An 18773-nucleotide genomic window follows, 5' to 3' on the forward strand; every position below is an offset into this window, starting at 1 on the left:
GTGTGACGTTGCAGGGGAGGATTTGTCTCGCCCACAGCACCGAACACACAACCACGGCTCACAGCCGGGCCGGCCGCACAGGGGCCCTGAGCGACGGGACGGGGCGGGCAGGGCGCAGGCGCGGGCCGGGCCCGGCAGCGGCGCAGGCGCGGCCGGCGGATCGCAGCGGGCGGGGCGGCGGGAGCGCGGCGGGCCCAGCATGTCGGAGAAGAAGCAGCCGGTGGACCTGGGGCTCCTGGAGGAGGACGACGAGTTCGAGGAGTTCCCCGCCGAAGGTGCCGGGCGGGACGGGACGGGGCGGGGCGGGTTGGGACGGGACGGGGCGGGACGGGACGGCAGGCGGTGGCGGCGGCGGTGCCGCCCGCGGGCCGCGGCCTGGTCCGGGCAGGCCGCTGCGGGTCCGGGGCGCTGTGCCCGGGGTGCTCTGTGTGCTGGGCCGGCCCGCGCTGTCCTCGGCCGCTGTCCTGGGCCGCTGTCCTGGGCCGCTGTCCTGGGCCGCTGTCCTGGGCCGCTGTCCTGGGCCGCTGTCCTGGGCTGCCGTCCCGGGCCGCTGTCCTGGGCCGCCGTCCCGGGCCGCTGTCCTGGGCTGCCGTCCCGGGCCGCTGTCCTGGGCTGCCGTCCCGGGCCGCTGTCCTGGGCTGCCGTCCCGGGCCGCTGTCCTGGGCTGCCGTCCCGGGCTGCCGTCCCGGGCCGCTGTCCTGGGCTGCCGCCCCGCTTCAGCCCGCGGGTCCCTGCCCAGCCCCCGCCCCGGTCCGGGGCTGCAGCCCCGTCAGAGCCGCGGTCGAGCGCGGTCGTGGTGCCCGCGCCCGGCTCTGTGTGGTGTCACGGCGCTGGGCACATCGCCCTGGAAGTGCTGTGTCATTGTGCCAGGACCTGCGGACACAGTGCGTGAGAAACTTGTCGCCTCTCGGCACCGGAGATGAGAATCCTCAGGGGAGAGGAGGGATGAGCGCTGGAAACTTGAGTGTGAGGTGGAAACGAACGGGAAAAGGAAATGATGTGCTCCGTAGTTACTCTGAAAATCTTTACCTTTTGAAGCACCGATATTTATGTGTTGGTTTGCTTTTCGTAGGTGCAAATATACTGAATAAGGAAGTTGAATTCAGTAAAACAACTCACTGTCCCTTTACAGAGATAATCTGGGAAACATCCCTATTAGGGCGTGTTTGTTTTCTATGTCCTTAATTCTGGGAGTTGTCTCAAGCTGTGGATAATGACAAATTATATCTAGCATGATGGATGAAAAGTCAGGGACCGTTTTCTTTAATATCTTCATTACATGTGGTTTTTCTGTAGCCTTGGATATCCTAAGTCCTTCAGTACTGGTAAAAATTGTATTTCTCCACTTGTTGACTGAAAAAGTTAATAACCTAAGTGAAATAATAGCTGAAGTAGACTTTGAAGAGGATCTCTTCTTTTTCATATGTATTTCCTAAACAGGAAGAAAAATGTTTATCTTAATGTAAGTTAAGTATTCCCATTAGGGGAAGTCTCTGAACCTTCTGGACCTTAGATTGGTCAGAGCACTGAACTGCTGTTACAGAAGGTGAAATTAATTCTATTTGAATCAAACTGTGCTGCTAAAACAAAGTACTATGCAGGCTTTCTGGGTAGCACAGAGATTTTAATAGGAGTGGCCACCAGCAAGGCTTCTTCTTGTTCCGTCTTGCAGAAAATAAGAACCTCTAAAGAGGCCCGTTTGAATCTTGAAGTGAGGTCATAGTTTTGGGGTGTTATAAGGAGTGTTCAAACCACTTTGACTGTTACCTGCAGTGCTTAAGAGAGAGCCATGATAACTGTGTGCTCAGACCCATCCCACACTGTTGTTCTTTCAAGTTAAAACACCACTTTCTGTGCCACAGAAGAAACTTTGTGTTCTATTACCCAGGTTTTAACCAAAGGAAATTAGATAATGCAAAGCTGTGTTAAGGGATGAAAACACTGGCTCCTGGGGTTTATTCCAACTTAAAATTTTTCTTAAAGCAATTTATCAAATCAAGTTTATGTATCAAAAGCAGACATATCCCATTTTTATAGGACACTGAAGTGTAGCATTAGTATGGTAGATTAAAGTGTATGGGAATCAATCACCTAAGAATTTTATGTACATTGCATTTCAGAGTATAAAATGTAATGTGTAAAATAATACAGGAGAGGATTAAAAAAACCCCAATTGAATCCTAAAAAGTGTTTTTTGTTTCCCAAGTGCAAAATTAGGACAGTCAATGATCAGTATATTAAAATACATTCCTAAGAAGTCCAGCCATGACAGAATTAGTGTGTATTAGTAATTAGATGTGTATTAGTAATACTTACAGGTAGTAGGCTTTCAAATGCTCTTAATACTTTCAATCCCCAATAATGCTCCATTATTTTTTAACTTTTATTCAGTCACAGGCATATAATGTAGCTGGGAGTGATAACTGTATCATGCAATTGTGGAGTGTAGTATCAACATACAGATGCTGTAGAATCTTGTAGCTACAGTGATGAGAATGTAATTCCGGCTTTATTTTCCCACTCTTCCCCTCCTTCAGTGTGGAAGATCACATGGGCCTTTTGACTCCTCCTCACTCAGCGTGATTTGGAGCATGTTTTCACAGTCTGCCCAGCTGACCTTTTATGATTGAAGCTGCTGTTTGTTGTGCTGGATACAAGTTACTAGCAGATTTATTTTTTCCAAGCTTGTAGTTTTGCCTGAGGTACTTGTATGTTTGCAGATAGAAAAGTATGACTTCATAATTTTAAACTGGTTTGAGCCTTCTTTTATTTTATCCTTGAAACCTGGATAAATAATGGGTAAAGCTTTTTTATTAAAAAAAAAAAATCAATTTTATATAAATAGGCAAAGCTTATTGCAGGTGGTTCTAAATTATAAGTCCTTCCCTTTGAGCAATTAGCAACACAACTAAATTCAAATAATGCAGTTTTTTAATCTGCATTTTCCCTTCACCATTTCTTCCCAGATTTTTTTTTTCTTTTACTCTTATAGCAGGATTTTTATGGTCCTTCGTCTTTTCTCATTATATAATTTATATGAGTAGGGAAGTTTAATTGTAATGCCTTTTATACGTGCGTCTTTAATCAGTTACAAATGGATTTTTGTGTCCTGGTGAATCTCAAATATTAATTTTGTTGCCTGTCAGTGTTAAGAAAAAGAGGTGAATATGCAAAGACCAGGCTTAATTCTTAGAAAGTTAGCTGTTCGTAGGGAATTAGTTTTTAATCTTTTACCGCATTAGCTTCCCTTTCCCCATATCTCCATCAGTGTTTAATGTTACCTTAGGCCTTAGTCCTCAAAGTGTTCTGTAGAAGGGCAGCAAATGGCTCACTGAACTGTAAGGGGAAGAACTCTACAAATACACTAACAGACTTTGAGAAATACAAGTGGCAGAATTAGGGGCTTCTTTTGTCTTGGTAACGTTTGAAAAGCTTGGTGTCATTCAGTAGGGGAAAACTGAGAAACTCAAAAAAATTGAATTAAGCCCACTTGTGTTTTCGTGGTGATTCCGAGCTTTTAATTTTCATCATTTTTCTAAACTCGTTTGATCATAATTTTTTAAAATAACGATGCATTAAGTGGGCAATAAGTAATTTGTCAAGAATGACATGCCAGATTACTTTTTTATAGGAAAAATAGAAATAAGGTTAGCAAATGGGCATTTAGTGCCTTGCCTCTGTAAGGGAACAGCTTCTGCTATCTTGGGAACCCAGAAATAGCTGGTTATGGGTATCAACTCTGTTTGCAGATGCCTGTTTCAATTTGCCTTTACTTCTGCATCATGGAGAAGTTTTTGGCATTTATCCATAGACTGACTGCATCTGATCTGAGTGAATGGAGGATGTGTGCCTCTGTTTTGGCAAAAGCATCTGAGGCATATTTACTTTTTAATTCTGAAAAAACTATTTAAATACAAACTGGAATCTCACACCTTTTGTTGAGCTTTTAGGAGTCAAGTATTCAATGTTGCTTTCTTTTTACAACAGTGTTACAGTTTGTCCATTTGTATGAAAAATGTCTTTTATGAATGTGTAATCCTGCAAACCATGATGTGAAGTCTGTAATGATTTTTTTTAAACCAAGTTTCACTTTGATTCAAGAAATCGCGAGGCATGTTTTAGATCTTTCTGTCTCATAAACACTTGAATATGATCCAGACTTCTCTGTTGAACTTAACAGAAATCTGCCTTACCCAGAGGCTGAGCTAATCTGTCGGTAACACACGGTATTAAAGCAAGGCAGCATACAATAAATAGACCTCCTTTTCTGTCTTTAGATTGGACTGGTTTAGATGAAGATGAAGATGCACATGTCTGGGAAGACAATTGGGATGATGACAATGTAGAAGATGATTTCTCCAATCAGTTAAGGTAATTTTTTTTAACTTACTATTCTAGAAGGTGGGTAAAATGTTTAAAATGGCAATGATTGGTTAATATTTGAAAGTTTGAAATCTACTTAATTTAAAAAAATAGAGATCTGAAATGGAAATAAGTGAAAGCTCTACTTTCTGCTTTTCTATTTAAAACCTTTCAGAACCAAACTTAGGGATTACAGCACTCTGAAGTACTGATCAGCATTTCATCTTTTAATAATTCTAGTGAACCTTGAAATATACCTTATGATATTGGGGGGACAGACTTTGTTACACAGCTTAAACAGTGCAGAGATCTCTGCAAGCTGCAACACAGTTCACACTTTCTCAATTTACCATTAGATCCTTTTCTTTGACTTTCCTGCATATATGTGAAAGTTCTGAATTGTGCTGCAAGGATTAATGGCAAGACCTCCAAGATTATCTCTTCTGTACTATGTGGTGTGCAGAGTTTTTTGTCTGTACTTTCAAATAGCACTGCTGTTCTTTGTCCAAATGGACAAATTTTCCAGAGATCAGTGATCTGTAATAATGTTAAGGTTCTCTTCTGTGGTATGAGCATGCTGTTTATGAGCAACAACAGCAAAGTAATTGTTAATTACATGCTTTTAAAAAAGCGATAGCAATTTGGGTACCTCTAAACCAGTTGCTTAATCCTCTTTGTCACTTGTTTCAGTAATCCTTTACTGATGCATAATTAGAACTTAAATTGTTTCAAGCATCAGAACAAAGCCAGATTTTATAATTAATCCCTCAGTATGTTGCATGAGGAGCAAACTGTCTGTAACACAGCCTCCTCAAACAGTTTCTGGGTTGATCTCCCTTGTTGTACCTCAGCAAAAGCAATTATTTTTGTATCTTCTACATAAAAGATCTTTGGTAGAGTTTTTTCTTATGACGTTGAAAGACAGTTAAGCTGTAATATTGGAAAACAGGTTGATATGTAATGAAACAGACTTTCAAGAGATATTATAATTCTTGATAAACATAGTTGATCTAGACAAATCTTCCCTAACTGGCCTTAATTGTAGCCTGTAGTATTGGTGACTGTATGCTGGTTTGCAATACTGCTTGGTTACAACACTGTTTTATTTCATTTCTAGAAAGCAAATACTGCAGTCCTCCATTGTTAAGATTCCACTACTAATTACATAAGCTAACCTGAAATATTTTTAGTGATTTGGAGTTCTGTATCTAGAGACACATATGCTAAGATGAGGAGATGAAACAGAGTACAGCAGAGTGGGGACAGGCCAGGAGCGATAACAATTAGAGTTGCTGACTTCTTGTCCTGGCCACAGCTAAGGGCAACAGAGCAGTCCTTTCCCTCAGAATTGTTCACTGCAAGGTGTATATCAGCAAAACATAAATAAAACTACCAGAGTGCACTATTTTTAAAACAAAGAAAAACTTAAAATTGTCTTGGAAGCACATGCATTTAAATCACTCAGAATTGTTTGGTTTAAGGAAATTTTGAGATTAACTGTATAAGATAATATTTTAGTTTTTCTAGTGTGTGTGTTGTTGCAGGCTCATGGGTGCTGCTTTGTGTCAGAGGGCAATAACTATGATTCTATGATTAAAATAAATATTTGAATTTTTCACTGAGAAGTCTCTTCTAGTGATCTGAGATCTAAGCTGAAGTTCAAGAACTACAGAGTTAGTGAAGTCAGGGTTACTGGTGTGAATCAAAAATCAGTATGACACTGATATTCCAAAATGATCATATATTGTATGGTGCATGTAGTTTTTTAAAAAATCAAACAGTTAACAGGATTATATCTATGTGTTTCAGTATATCTATCTCTTCTATACAGAGCTGAACTAGAAAAACATGGATACAAGATGGAAACATCATAGTTTTTCAGAACATGGAGTGGCTTGACATGGAACTGTGGATAGACTATATTAAGAGAGGAAGAAAATGTGGAAAATGAGAAGACACACCTAGTTCATTATCTGCTTGGATTTATTATTGTTTTGTATAAAAAATAAAGTTTTTAAACTTAGCCTCGTCATACATTCAGCCGCTGCTCACCTGGTACCTTGTATTTTGGTTCTGAAATGCCTTGTGTGATGGAATTCATGGACTTGCCTTGAATGCCACTAATGATCTGTCAGTGGCTGATGATCTTGCACCAGCTCCTATCATGGGGAGCTAAATACGTGTAACCAGAACGAAGACTAGTGAACATTTCTGTTGCAGGGAATGTGGAGGTGTCAAAAAGAAATAAAATACTGGTGTATTCCAATTAAACTGTGGTAGAGATAGAAAGCAGTTTTAGGGAGTGATTAAGCTTGTTTTGCATCAACACTTTATTTCATAATTACTTGGGTATCTTTGTTAGTAATTTCATGTGGGTGCTGGTTTGATAGACTCAGAAGATAAAACCTGCTTTAAAGTGTCCTGTAACAGCAGAAACCCAAACTCTCCAATCTGGTCCAATCATTTCTCAGGCCTGTTAACAAGGACACCTCTCTGGAGGTGGAAGAAGTTTAAGCCTAGGAGTCTCTGCTGAAATTGCCTTCAATTTGCCAGTTACAGCAATTTATCTGTATCACACAAACAGGCCTGCTGAAAACAGAAATCAAACTTCCAGCTTGTTTCACATAAGCGAGCAGATAGTTGTGAGATAGATATGGCAGTAGTGACTGGATTTGATTACTCTCTGAACTAGAAAACAGAAGGTGAAAATTGCAAAACCTATGACCACTTCCATGAATCTTCCCCAAAGGAGCTGTTCAAGCTGGTGTGTGTAAAGACAGAGGGAGATGTAGGCATGACTTCAGATTTATTTTTTTTTTTAAATAAAGAGGCAACTAGAGTTACATACTTATGGAATTTGAATTAGCTGCTTGCTTTTTCAGCAGTTCACTAGAGAAGCAGAGACTTAATTATTATTTATAGTGAGCTTTCAAAATAAAGGTATTAGTTGATGGACATGCAGTTATGGTATTAAATGCTCTAACCTTGTTAGCTAAATAACTGAGTCTCTTAAGTTATAATGGCATTTATTAATGCCAAATGCTAGGAAGTTCCCTTCCCCCACACTATTAGGTGGTGCTATATTGTAGCAGAGGCAAGATTCATTGTGACCCTTACTGCTTTCTAAAGATAATTCTGTAAAGACTGAGACCTTCCATTGCTATCTGAATGGCTCTGCAAAACTAGATGTTTCAGATGGTTTTGGATGTTGTCAGTCTGTCCAGTTCTGTGCTGCTTGGGAATAGAAAGGGAGGCCCTTTCAAGTAGGCTTGCCCTAGGGTCATTGAAGTTGTTCACATTGAAATGTATGTCTCGTGCAACCCAACTCAGTAGAATACCCAGTCCTTGAGTTCCTATTTTGACAAGTAGGAAATGAAAAGTCTGTCTATTGAGTGGCAAATAGCAACACAAACATCCTCAGGTTAGTGTTGGGAGTTTAAGAACAGAGTATGTTGAGTACAGTTCTGGGATTGCTGGTGTTATTAATGCATGGATACTGGGAAGTTGAGTAATGTGACTGACCAAAAGAAGACGACAAAATAATTATGGAGATGTCTGGTGCAATCTGGAGAGGGACAGCTGCTTTCCATTACAGGATTTTGGAAACCTGACTAAAGCAGCCCTGTTGCATCAATTGCTAGCAGCTGGAGGAAGCCATGGAGGTGGAAAAGCATCTTTGCCTCAAGAAATCTTTGTTTTTGCTGAGCTACAGTTGCATTGGTATCTTTTTCCACTTTTTTCACAAAAGCAGAATTGGAAGGAAAGCCTAGGCTGAGGTAGCCTGGTGGCTCTGCACTCTTGTAGTAACAACCTTCAGCTGGTGGGTTATGTTCTGAAACCTGGTGTTCTAGAAGGAAGTTGAGGTGGTTGGCCAGGATGTCACTGTAGCAATTCACCCTAATGTACCTGCTGTTCAGCCCTAGAAGGATCTAATCTTCCCATATGAGAAGAGCTTACTTGAGTTTTTTAGACTGGCCATTTGAAGGTGTTCCAGTGATCCCTATTAGCAGAGGAATGCATGAAGTGTGGGAGATAAGAATGCTTTGGGGTTGTGAGGGAGGACAGAGATTTGGGAAGGAAGATCTGCAGCCTGGCAAGGGTGGGAATGTGGTGAAGAAAGAGAAATTTGGCAAAGATCTGAGTGAAGAAGTAGGACATGTGGGGGTGTGTACATGGCGATGGCTGGGCGTGGGCTGCTGGGTAGTCTCCTTCCCTGTTTTGGGAAGCAGATTTAGGTTGATGTCACCATGTGTTTGGGGACCTGTCCTCCTCTCAGCCAAGCAGTGGGACTCTTGGCCAATATCTGTAGTCTGAGCCATGCTGGGATATGTGGCACATGTCTACAGCTCTCCTCTACGTGAAGGAGGGGGTGTTTTGCAGTGTAGGGAAAGTTGACTTGCTCTGACCTAGATGCTGAGGATGTCTCAAGGCAAAGCACTGTTCCACTAATTTGGAGGAAAGCTCTGGAAGGTTCCTCATTGCCAATGAGTTTGACGCTTTTGCTCTGCCTTGGTCCTTGAGAAACCACACACACATAAGAAGAAATGCATAGTCACAGATAAGCACAGAAAACAGTGAGCAGTCCAAAGTAAGGCCTGTCTGGAAAGCCTTCAGTTGAGCTCTTTTGTTTCACAATAACCTTCTTTGGCCCTCCCTCTCTGCTAGCTTGCACAACAGCACCGACAGCTTCCCCACATAGTTCTGCTCTTGGGTCACAGTGTGTCCTGTTCCCCACTTCCTGCACTGTGTCCACACTGTGCTGTACAGAACGAGTAAGTGTGGGTCTCCATACTGCAGCAGTCCGTGTGTTTGCAAATGCAAATACATTTTCCACCATCCCTTGAAGAGGGAAAAGTGTTTTCCCCTTTTGTAGTGTATAGTAATTTTAAGTGCTTGGTGTGAGACCCCAGGACCTCATCTTTCACTGGGTTTGGTATTATGTGAAATGCTCTGCACATTCAAATGTTTCTTTAGCTTTGGTTACTGTTGTGCATATTCAGCATTTCTAAGGATCAGGATTTATGGGGTACCAAGTCAGCCACCCAGAAAACGAAGAACATACATTATAAGATTTGCAGCTTCTGTAAAGAATGAGGCAAGGACTCCACAAGTGGATACTTTTCCCTGCTAGCTTTTTCTTGAACCTTATTTTTTCTTATCCTGTTTTTTCTTGAACACTAATAAGGATTAATAAGTCCCCTGAGGGAGAGGGTGCATATAGGAAAATAATGATCATAAAATTAAAGACTATGAGAATACATATGTATGGAAAAAGGAATTTATATTGCACAGAGTTACAGTTCCAGCATTTCTTATCTTTTGACTGTCTGACTTTACAGCCCTAATAATAATCTTGTAATGCAGGTATGATTTTGTGTTTGCATAATGATACAGCTAAATTTGATTTAATTTCAAGGCATGCAGGGAAGTAAGAAGATTGATGCCCAGAAAGTTTTTGTGATGGAATTTTACTAAAGAATAAATGTTATGTAACATTTCAAACACAGTGAGATCCTTCAAGATGAAGTGTGTGATATAAATGTAAAATATTTGCAAACTATAATTTAGCAACCATTTTAAAATCACAGTCAGTATTCCAACCTCTTACATGTGGCATGTGAGATCCTTTGTCAACTGAGAACTAAGGGCAGTGAATGTGAGATTCATTAAGTAATTATATAGGAACATTAATTTCAAATTAATTTCAACAGTTGTTTTAGACATTAGCAACCAAATTAGAGGACCAAAGGCAAACAGTAATGCAGCTTAATACTTTTAATAAATGAAGGCATTTGTAGTGATTTACATAAATCGGATGATAAGTCCTCATTTAATGGGCTTCCAAGTGCCCCCACCTCCCCTTCCAGTTCACCTTTGAGCATCCAGGCTGTGTCTGTGCTCTGCATCTCCCCAGTTCTCTTATTACATTGTGCTTTTCTCAAATCCTTCCTTCACTGCCTTCATAATAGACGGCCAGACTTTCTGGAATTCGTTAGCGTGAGCTGGAACCCTTTAAGGCTTCTAAATCTGCTGTACTGGGAGGCATGGGAAGGGAAGGGAGCCACTATTGACAAGGCTCCTAGGAAAATAAATGGTGGAGAACAAAAAAAGCAGATTAGGGTATTGGGGGATGCTTGCCTACAGGCAGGGCAGGGAGATGAAAACCATCCCATCAGCAAGTGAATGGGTTACATGTAATGGATAATGACCAGCCCTTTTCATCTTTCCTGCAGTGAGCTCAAGGCTCTTAATGAAAAGGAACAGGCACTGGTCTGGACTTACATAGCACCTGATGGATGCAGGGCAGCTCGGTGAGTCACCCAGGAGGTGAAACCATTGCTGCCAATGCTCCTTCCTTGGGTTCCTCCTACCATGAGGAGAAATTAGATAAATAAAAACCCTTCCTTCCCGAGGGAGCTGGTAGTCTGTGAGATGTAAAAGGGGAAATAGGGCAGCTGAGGAGGGTGAGTGACGGGCTGTGTTTCCCTTCCTCTTGGTATTGGTTTGCAGTGTCCCAATAGGATGTAGTGGAATATACAATGCAAACCTCTAACATCCACAAAGATTAAAACAAGGAATTCTCCCAGTCACCGGGCTGTTCAGTGATACTCTCCAGCTGGCAGCAACATTGGGAACTTGTTTTTCAAGACTTGAGTGATGAACTGCTGCTATGCAGACACTATTATCAGGGAAAGCATTGGGGTGGCTGGATGGTACCAGCATATCCAGAAAACAAAGATGTAATGATTCTGTTTGTGCTTAGCTCAGTAGAGCTTTCTTACACCAAAGAGATCTGGTTCAGGTCAGAAATGCAGAAAGATACATAACCTCTAGAAGAAGAGTTTGATCAATCTTACTCTGAAGTATTTAAGATGCTTGCTTTCCACCTCCCTTCACAAGCTGCCTGCTGTGTCCTCAATACAGGTGAGTGGGAGCTGATGCTTGAACAGGCAGAGCTGAGACCCAAGCACATTTTCTTCTTAGCTGTCATTTTGCCATGGAGGAGGATCCCAGAAGGACGTCAGGGCAAACAGAAGACCATGGCAGCAAGAGGAAATGTAAAAAACCCACCCCTTTTCCCTCTGAAGGTTAACATGGGAAAGAGTAAAAATCCCTCCTACACAGAAAGCAGCATCTGAGAGGGTATGACAGCACATCATATGTTGAATCTCTGTACAGAGCAATTCACTCCAAGGTATACATGTGAAATGCAAGACCTCTAATATAAGCAGTGGTGTAGATGGATCCATTTAAAGACTATTGCTTCAGTGGCTTTTTAGGGTATATTACTTTTTTTTTTTTTCTGGGGCATATTAAAAATGTAGAGGGTGCTATTCAAGCAGACCTCATCCAACAGGTATGACCTCAGTTCACTGAGTTTCCTGCTGCAGGGCCCAGCCTCTGAGCACTCAGTCCTGCAAACAGATGTGGCTCTTCAGCCTTTTCAGAGCCAGGTTCTGGCTGCAGCTGATCTCTGGTACCTCAGAAGAGAAATGGGCTGTGCAGATGTGGCTGCAAGATGGGTGCTACTATGTGTTGCCTATGGGAAGCCTTGGCTTCAGCCTATGAATGTGACTTTCTCCCAGCCTCTGACTTGACATTTCACAGATGAAGTATTAGCTGCTAAGAAATTTAAGGGATTTCACAAAAATGTGCGTTGGATTCTGTTCCTTGCTCTGTTACTCTGTGATCAATGTCCATTAGAAGAGAGAGCAAAATAATGTTTCATTGCCTGTGAGCATCAGTAAGATTACATTAGCACTGTACATCTTTCCAAGGATGCTGTTTTTAGCCATTACTAGGCTGAAGCTGGCCTCATTAGAGCCGGTCTGTTTGCCTCTGTGGCTGCTTGCTCTCTGTACCACAAAGAGGGTCTGGAATGGGCTAAGCCAGTTTTAGAGGAATTATAGCAGTGAAAAAAGTAATTATAAAACCGATGGTACAGATTTGATTGCAACTTGATGGAGCTGCAGAAACTGTGTGACTCATCTTAAATAGAATATATATGTATTACAGTTATAAATAGCTTTCACCACACCCTCCCCCCCACCCCGTTCCAATGGAATATTGAGAAATTGCTGTTTTTCTTAAAAATAACTTTGATGTTATACAGATACCTGGAGCTTGCAGTTGCATTGTTTGTTGTGAAAACACACCCTTTAGCAGCAACTTTCTGTCACAACAGTCATGCACGATGATTTTGCCAACACAGCATCAAGCATAGCCTCGCTACCCTGAGATTCTCAGTGAGACCAAGACAGCACACAGGATACACTGCAAGAGAGGATGGAATGAGATGGCCACTGGTAAAACAGCACAAATAGTGGATGTTCGGGATCAGGCAGAAGAAAGGAAAGAGGAGCCTCCTGAGTGAAGAAGTTAGGATGAAGCAATGGACATTCTGGTTTAGCTTCAGTGGATAAAATGGACTGGATCCAGGTTGCATCTTGATTGAAAAGGCTAATGTGAATTGAGCTCAATTCCTTGCCTGAAGAACATACTGCATACTTCCTAACCTGAAGAGCATACCTGAAAGGCATAGGGAACTTGGCCTGTTTGTTTCATGTAGGAGACAGTTCAGTGGTGATTCAGCTCCAGTTCTCAAGTTCTTTTATGGAGAAGAAAATTGTCCCATAAGAAGATGTTTCTTTAACCTTACTATAAAGGCAGAACAAGACTGAGAGACTGGAGGCTCAAGTTAGACTAATTCATGCTGTACATTTTTACAGCAGGTTCTTAATTGAGCCAGTGAAAGATTTTTCTCCCTCAGATGCAGTGGTCTGCCCACCATGGAACTGGTGGTCAAGATTTGTTTTGGTGCTTTGTGAGAGAGATGGTGTAGGTGCAATGCAGGAATGGAAAGATGGACATGTTAAAGGGGTAAGTGCAGACAAGTGATTCAATCCTTCCTCACCATAGCTTTCCCGTTTTCCTTCTGCTCAGCAGTGCAGTGATTTTTGCTATGCATTAATGGTGTGCAACATGAGTTTGTGTTGTAGTATCTCTAACCTTTTGCATGACAGAAGATGCTGAATCAGGCAGTCTGCCTCCCAGATCTTTGTCTCCTCCTACTTTAGCTTCATTGTTGTCAAAGGATTTTTGTCACTTTCACAGTGGAGTGGGATCAGAACCTGGAGACTGAGAACATGGGGTAAAAATGGTTGCAGCCATGGACTCGAGGAATCAGCACAGGGTTGTTCATGGTGTGTATGGAGCTGCTCCCCAGGCACGACTCAACCACTGGGTCCTTCTATGTGTAAGGGGCACTCCTCCTTCTGAAGACTGCAAAGACAAAGATTTAAATAAAAGATCTTAACTAGATTCAAACTTCTTACAAACTTCCAAAATACCGAACAAGGTGTACAAATTCCCATGTTTCCAAGGGGCAGTGCTTGGAGTCCAGTGGCTGGAATCTGTCCTGTTGGAACCATATTGTGAGCTTCAGCTACGTAAATTGGGAACATAGAAGTGATTTTTCTCCTAGGAAGTCATGTTCACAAGAGCATTCAGGGAGCTTCCTCCTTAGTTTTGCTGAAGCCAGTTGCAGTAGGTAGAAGAGTCTCATGCTGGTCTCACCTTTGCTTTTCCACAAAGGTTTTGAAAACAGGAGAAGGGGTCAGGGAAGAACTACGAACTGACTCAAGAGAAATTCCTGACAGCAAGAATATTGTGCATATTGACAATACAGCACTGAGGTATCATAGGACAAAACCACCTTAATATAGTGAAGGTCCCACATGCCTGAAGACCAGCTGTAAAAGGTCATATTAGAGGGTCTCACCAGAGGTGCCAGCTGCTGGGAGAGACTGACTGGAAGAGGTATCCCTAAAGCCAAAACTTCCCCTCAGAGACATGCCACTAGTTCTTCTAGCAGGTAGACGCAGCTGTCCTGTTTTGAGCGGGGAAATTGTCATGGAGAAGTATTTTTGCCTTCATATGAGTATATCTCCATGGTGCAAGCTGGTGACTTTTATAGCTACGATGAGTGACAAGCAACAGTGATCATCTGAGGCACTTCAGCATCACCATTAATCGTCATCACTGATTGCTCTTATGAAGCTTCAAGTGATTGGAGAAACTGCCCCAACGTTCATGAAAGGAGTTGAACCTCTTTAACCTACTGCTGGAAAATCTTGAAAACAAATATGTTGGTTAGTTTGGGAGGGGATGGGGTAAGTCAAATACTGTGTTAGTGAGTTTGGAAAAACATAGAAGGAAAGAAAAACGTAATTGTAGAGACAGCAAGAGAGATGAGAAAATGCAGAAGAGGTAAAACCCATAATAGCCGCTGAGTTGAAGTGAGTAAGAAATGTTGAATTCAGGTTTGTTGCCACCACTGGGACAAAGGATACCCTGTTCCCCAGAGAGGTACATGTTGCATCAGGATGAATGCTTGTGCCCAATCCCCATGCCTGAGTGCCATGTTTTGCTAGTGTCTGGCATGCAGAACGGCACCAGGGCCTGGGCTGTGCCTCTCTGAATGTCAACATATTTGTTTTAGAAAGTGATGGCAAGCTCCCAGTTGGATATCCTTTGGGAAGAAACCTTCCCGTGGGTAGAAGCTCCTCCTCCAGGAGGGTGTTCTGATTTTGCTTGCTTTGAAATGTTGGAAATAGTTGCTGGTTTTCCAAGGACACCTAGTTGTGCAAGAAGTTGCATGTCCCCACCTAGGCACACCCTGTGGCATTAGCCACAATGTGTCATGACAGAAATTGTTGTTTTCCAGAAAATCTTTAGTTCCTGAGGCCAAGTGTCTCTGTGGGAATGTATTATATTGAGTTAGAGGTTTCAGATCTGAAATCAGAATAAATGCTGAAGAGAGTGGGAGACTATGGGGGTTACTGACAACTCATCCAATGGCAGGGAGTAACTGGGTGGACCCAACTGCTGTTGAAGAACCTGTGATCTGGATGTAGAAGTGGCATCCAGACCCACTGGTGATTTGCCAGGTAGCATCTTTGTCACTTGTCATGCAGAGTTTCAGGAGCTTATGGATTTATGCTGAGGAAATGGTAATGAATGAAAATTCCTTTTTTTTTTTTTTTTTTCTTTTTTTAATCTCACACCTCTTATTCAGGGATATTTTTGCTATTTTAAAGAATTCACAATCTGACACACTGTTGGTCATTTTTATCTGGTAAAGTTTGCTGAATTTAGAGCAGCATGGTTCTCACTATTTTCAATCACCCACCACTTCTGTATCTGAAATTTGTACCTTCTCACAAAAGATACCTTATTTTCTGCTTTTCCCTGCCAAAACAGTCTTGCTCATTTATCCACAGTTGTCTTTTAAGAGGGTTACAGACCATAGGAGACTTTTGATCTCAGTACAACCCAGATGGGCCCATATTTTGCTACACCTCCTGTGGACCCTGTATCTTCCAATCTGCCATCTGTCCATCCGCCTCTATCAGGGATTTCGGTAGATGTAGTTGCCCACAGATTTTTTATTTCTAGTACGCAAATTAAAAACTATCCCCTGCTCATAAATGGGGCGAAATATGGGAAGGGATGTTGGCCTGGAGGAAGGTGCACAGAGCTCCAGGACAACAAACAGTAGAGGGGAACAGCAGGCTCCCCCCAGCTGTCATCTCCGAGGGAATGAAGGCAATGGGCTGACGAGAAGAACAGACATTGCATTTTCAGCAGAGTTAGCATTATCACAACACAGTACACCGTTTTCCATATTCCACTTAACTACTACCACTGGCAAATAAATGAATTGCATGCTATTAATGATCAGTAGAAATTCCTATTAAAGTCTTTCATATTATCAGAGGCCAATTCTCCCTTGCATAGTCACCCTTTGCTTTGATGACTTTGAAGTTGCGTTTCTGTTTCTATTGAAATTAAACTGAGCAAAGGCACTATTACAGTCACAGGCCTGTGTTTATTTTCATTGGGAATGCATTAAACCCTTCAAAGAAATAAAGTCTGCCCAAAAATCACTGAGTGATCATCAGAGCAATGCTCAAATAAGGTTGTGAAGTCACAAGGTGGAAATCCACACTCCTGGTAATGCTAATTAAGAGCAAAGGGAATGTCCATAAAATGTGCAGAACTGCACTACTTTAAGAGCCATGGAACCACACACATGGTGTCAGGGAGTTGGCACTGCTGATTTTGCTGGAGATTCAGCAATTTAAGTAACCTAATCAAGTGTCATAATTAATTGGAGGTTCATTTCCTTTCTTGGAAAACATTAAGGATAGTCATTGATTACTAAAAACAAATTAACACTCCCCACAGTGGCATGAGGGTGTTTCACCCCTTGCTGACACGAACCCATTGGCAGCGTGCATCTGGGGGACAGAGTGGCCAGCCATTCAGTCCTTAAAAAGGGGTGCAATGCCCTCACACATGGAAGGGAGCCCCACAGGGAGGATGATGGGGCTTTCATGGCAGCTTCACCATCCACTAGTGTGCTGCCCTTGACGCCAGAGCGGGATGTGTGTTGGGAAGCAGCGTTACTTCCTTCTTGGTGCAAAGGGCTGAGATGCTGGGACTTTATAATTCTGGCCAAGTAAATCCTTCCCTCTGAGGCTGGCAGTCCTCTCATCCCCTGCACAAGGGTCACAAGGAAGACTGATTCCTATCCTCAACTATATGCACTGCTGGGACCCTACAGTCCCTGCTGGGGATCCACTGCCCTGCTTGCAATGGAGACAGGAGAGGCTGAGCCTGTGAGGTCAGTCCAGCCCCACATTATCAACATTCAGCTGTGTAGAGGTGTTTGCGTTTATTTGTAACAAGGATGTCCAAAGACAGAGGTGCCCAGGTGTGCTTCTTGCACAGGCGGTGGGCACTGCTGGTGTGAACTCACCTCTTGCTCCTTCCTCCCAGTGACACTCGCCAAAATGCACATCTAAAGCTGGGCAACAAACACTCTCTGTGGAAGAGCACAGTGCCAGCAAAGGGGATCACCATTGCAATGCTTTATCCAGATCACAGACAAGTTCGGTTGTGTCAAACACCTATTTCACATGTAGAGAGCAAAGTATTACTTCTTTAATGTGTTTTGAAAATACCATTTCTTAGATTAGCCCATCCAAGAGATATCACTGTCTCTTAATGTTTGGTAAAAAGAATATCTCAAACCAGAGGAAAAGGTTTTGCAATTTTATTTTAAGAAGTACTTGGAAAATAGTCAGTTTTATTTTTGAATGAAATTTAAGCAGTGTTAAAAATCTGCAATTCTTGTGAATCAGAATTTCTGACCTCCAAAAATACAATATGATCTCCAGTGAGCAGATTTTTGTGGGATCTGCAGAAGTACTTTCACCAGGTAGTTCTACTATTGTGCCAGCTTAGTGTAATCATTATAATCAGCCAAACCAGTTACAGAATAACAACCAAGTATACACATAATATTCTAGGTATGTATTAGGGATGTTCTGCTAAAATTGGTAAAAGTCCTTTAATGGGAAGAAAAGCCTTCATCACTATTTTTTTGTGTGCATCATTTGAGTGAAGACTTAAATACAGTAGCATTTATATTTTTCACCTTGGAAAATATTTGTGCTTTAAAATAACACATTAAAGCTTTGAGCTGAAAACACTAATGCACAAGAGTGACTTTATTTATACATTAGGAATATTTTAGTCAAATGGTCTAATGTTTGCAGAACCAGATTCTGAAATATAATGTACTATTTTATGTTGTACCACTACTGGTGCAAAAATTAATGGATGCTTTATTTAAATCGGGCATTTAGAGAGAAGCTTTGTAGCTTGGCTGTTTTGTGCTATCATACTGTTGGAAGAAACAAGTAATAAAATATGAGGGAATGAGAATTGAAAATAGAGGGAATGAAATGAACACATGTGAAATGTTCAAGATGTGAGGCACACCTGCTTCCGCCTGAAATGTCCCAGATTCAGAGAAAAGGCAATTTGCAACCTTCCCTCTGACCTAGGATTTAGTAAAACTCTTGATCCGTCTTTTCACATCTGAAAAATCCTTTCATCATTTTGGTCTGCATCAACCCCAGAGGTTAAATTTTCCCTTTCAGCTCCGATTATCACAGATGTGGCGCTGTATGAGTGGAGACCCCAGTTTTATCCAGGACTGCCCTCTGCATTCAAACTCAAATGCCTTTTCTTCCAAAGCTCACACAGACCAATTTGTTTAATGCTCTGGACATTAAGTATAGTTTTGCAGAGAGCACGTGGGACTTTGCTGAAGCCAGCTCACTTTTAACTGGAAGAGTGAACAGTCTGTCTCTCCAGCAGCAAGCTGTGCTTGTTCAGATGCTGGAAAGAAGAAGCTGAGATAGACAAGCAAGGCTACTAGAGGAAACCCAGATAATCCTACACACAGATATCCATGTTTGCTTCTGGTACTGATCCTTATTAGACCTTTTATTAAATATCTATATAGCTGGTGATAGGAAAATACACCACCTGCCTCC

At 42.1% G+C, this 18773-nt stretch overlaps 1 long non-coding RNA gene across 1 annotated transcript; it reads left to right on the forward strand.

The window, feature by feature from the left end:
• Positions 1-220: 220 nt before the first annotated feature.
• LOC126646339 (uncharacterized) lies at positions 221-16241 on the forward strand. The gene is made up of 3 exons (XR_007630275.1): positions 221-275; positions 4278-4371; positions 6172-16241. It is a non-coding gene; the product is annotated as an uncharacterized LOC126646339 (long non-coding RNA).
• The last annotated feature ends 2532 nt before the right edge of the window (positions 16242-18773 follow it).

Source organism: Myiozetetes cayanensis, unplaced genomic scaffold (assembly GCF_022539395.1).
Source record: "Myiozetetes cayanensis isolate MyiCay16 unplaced genomic scaffold, myiCay2020 scf1, whole genome shotgun sequence".
Classification (NCBI taxonomy): Eukaryota; Metazoa; Chordata; class Aves; order Passeriformes; family Tyrannidae; genus Myiozetetes; species Myiozetetes cayanensis.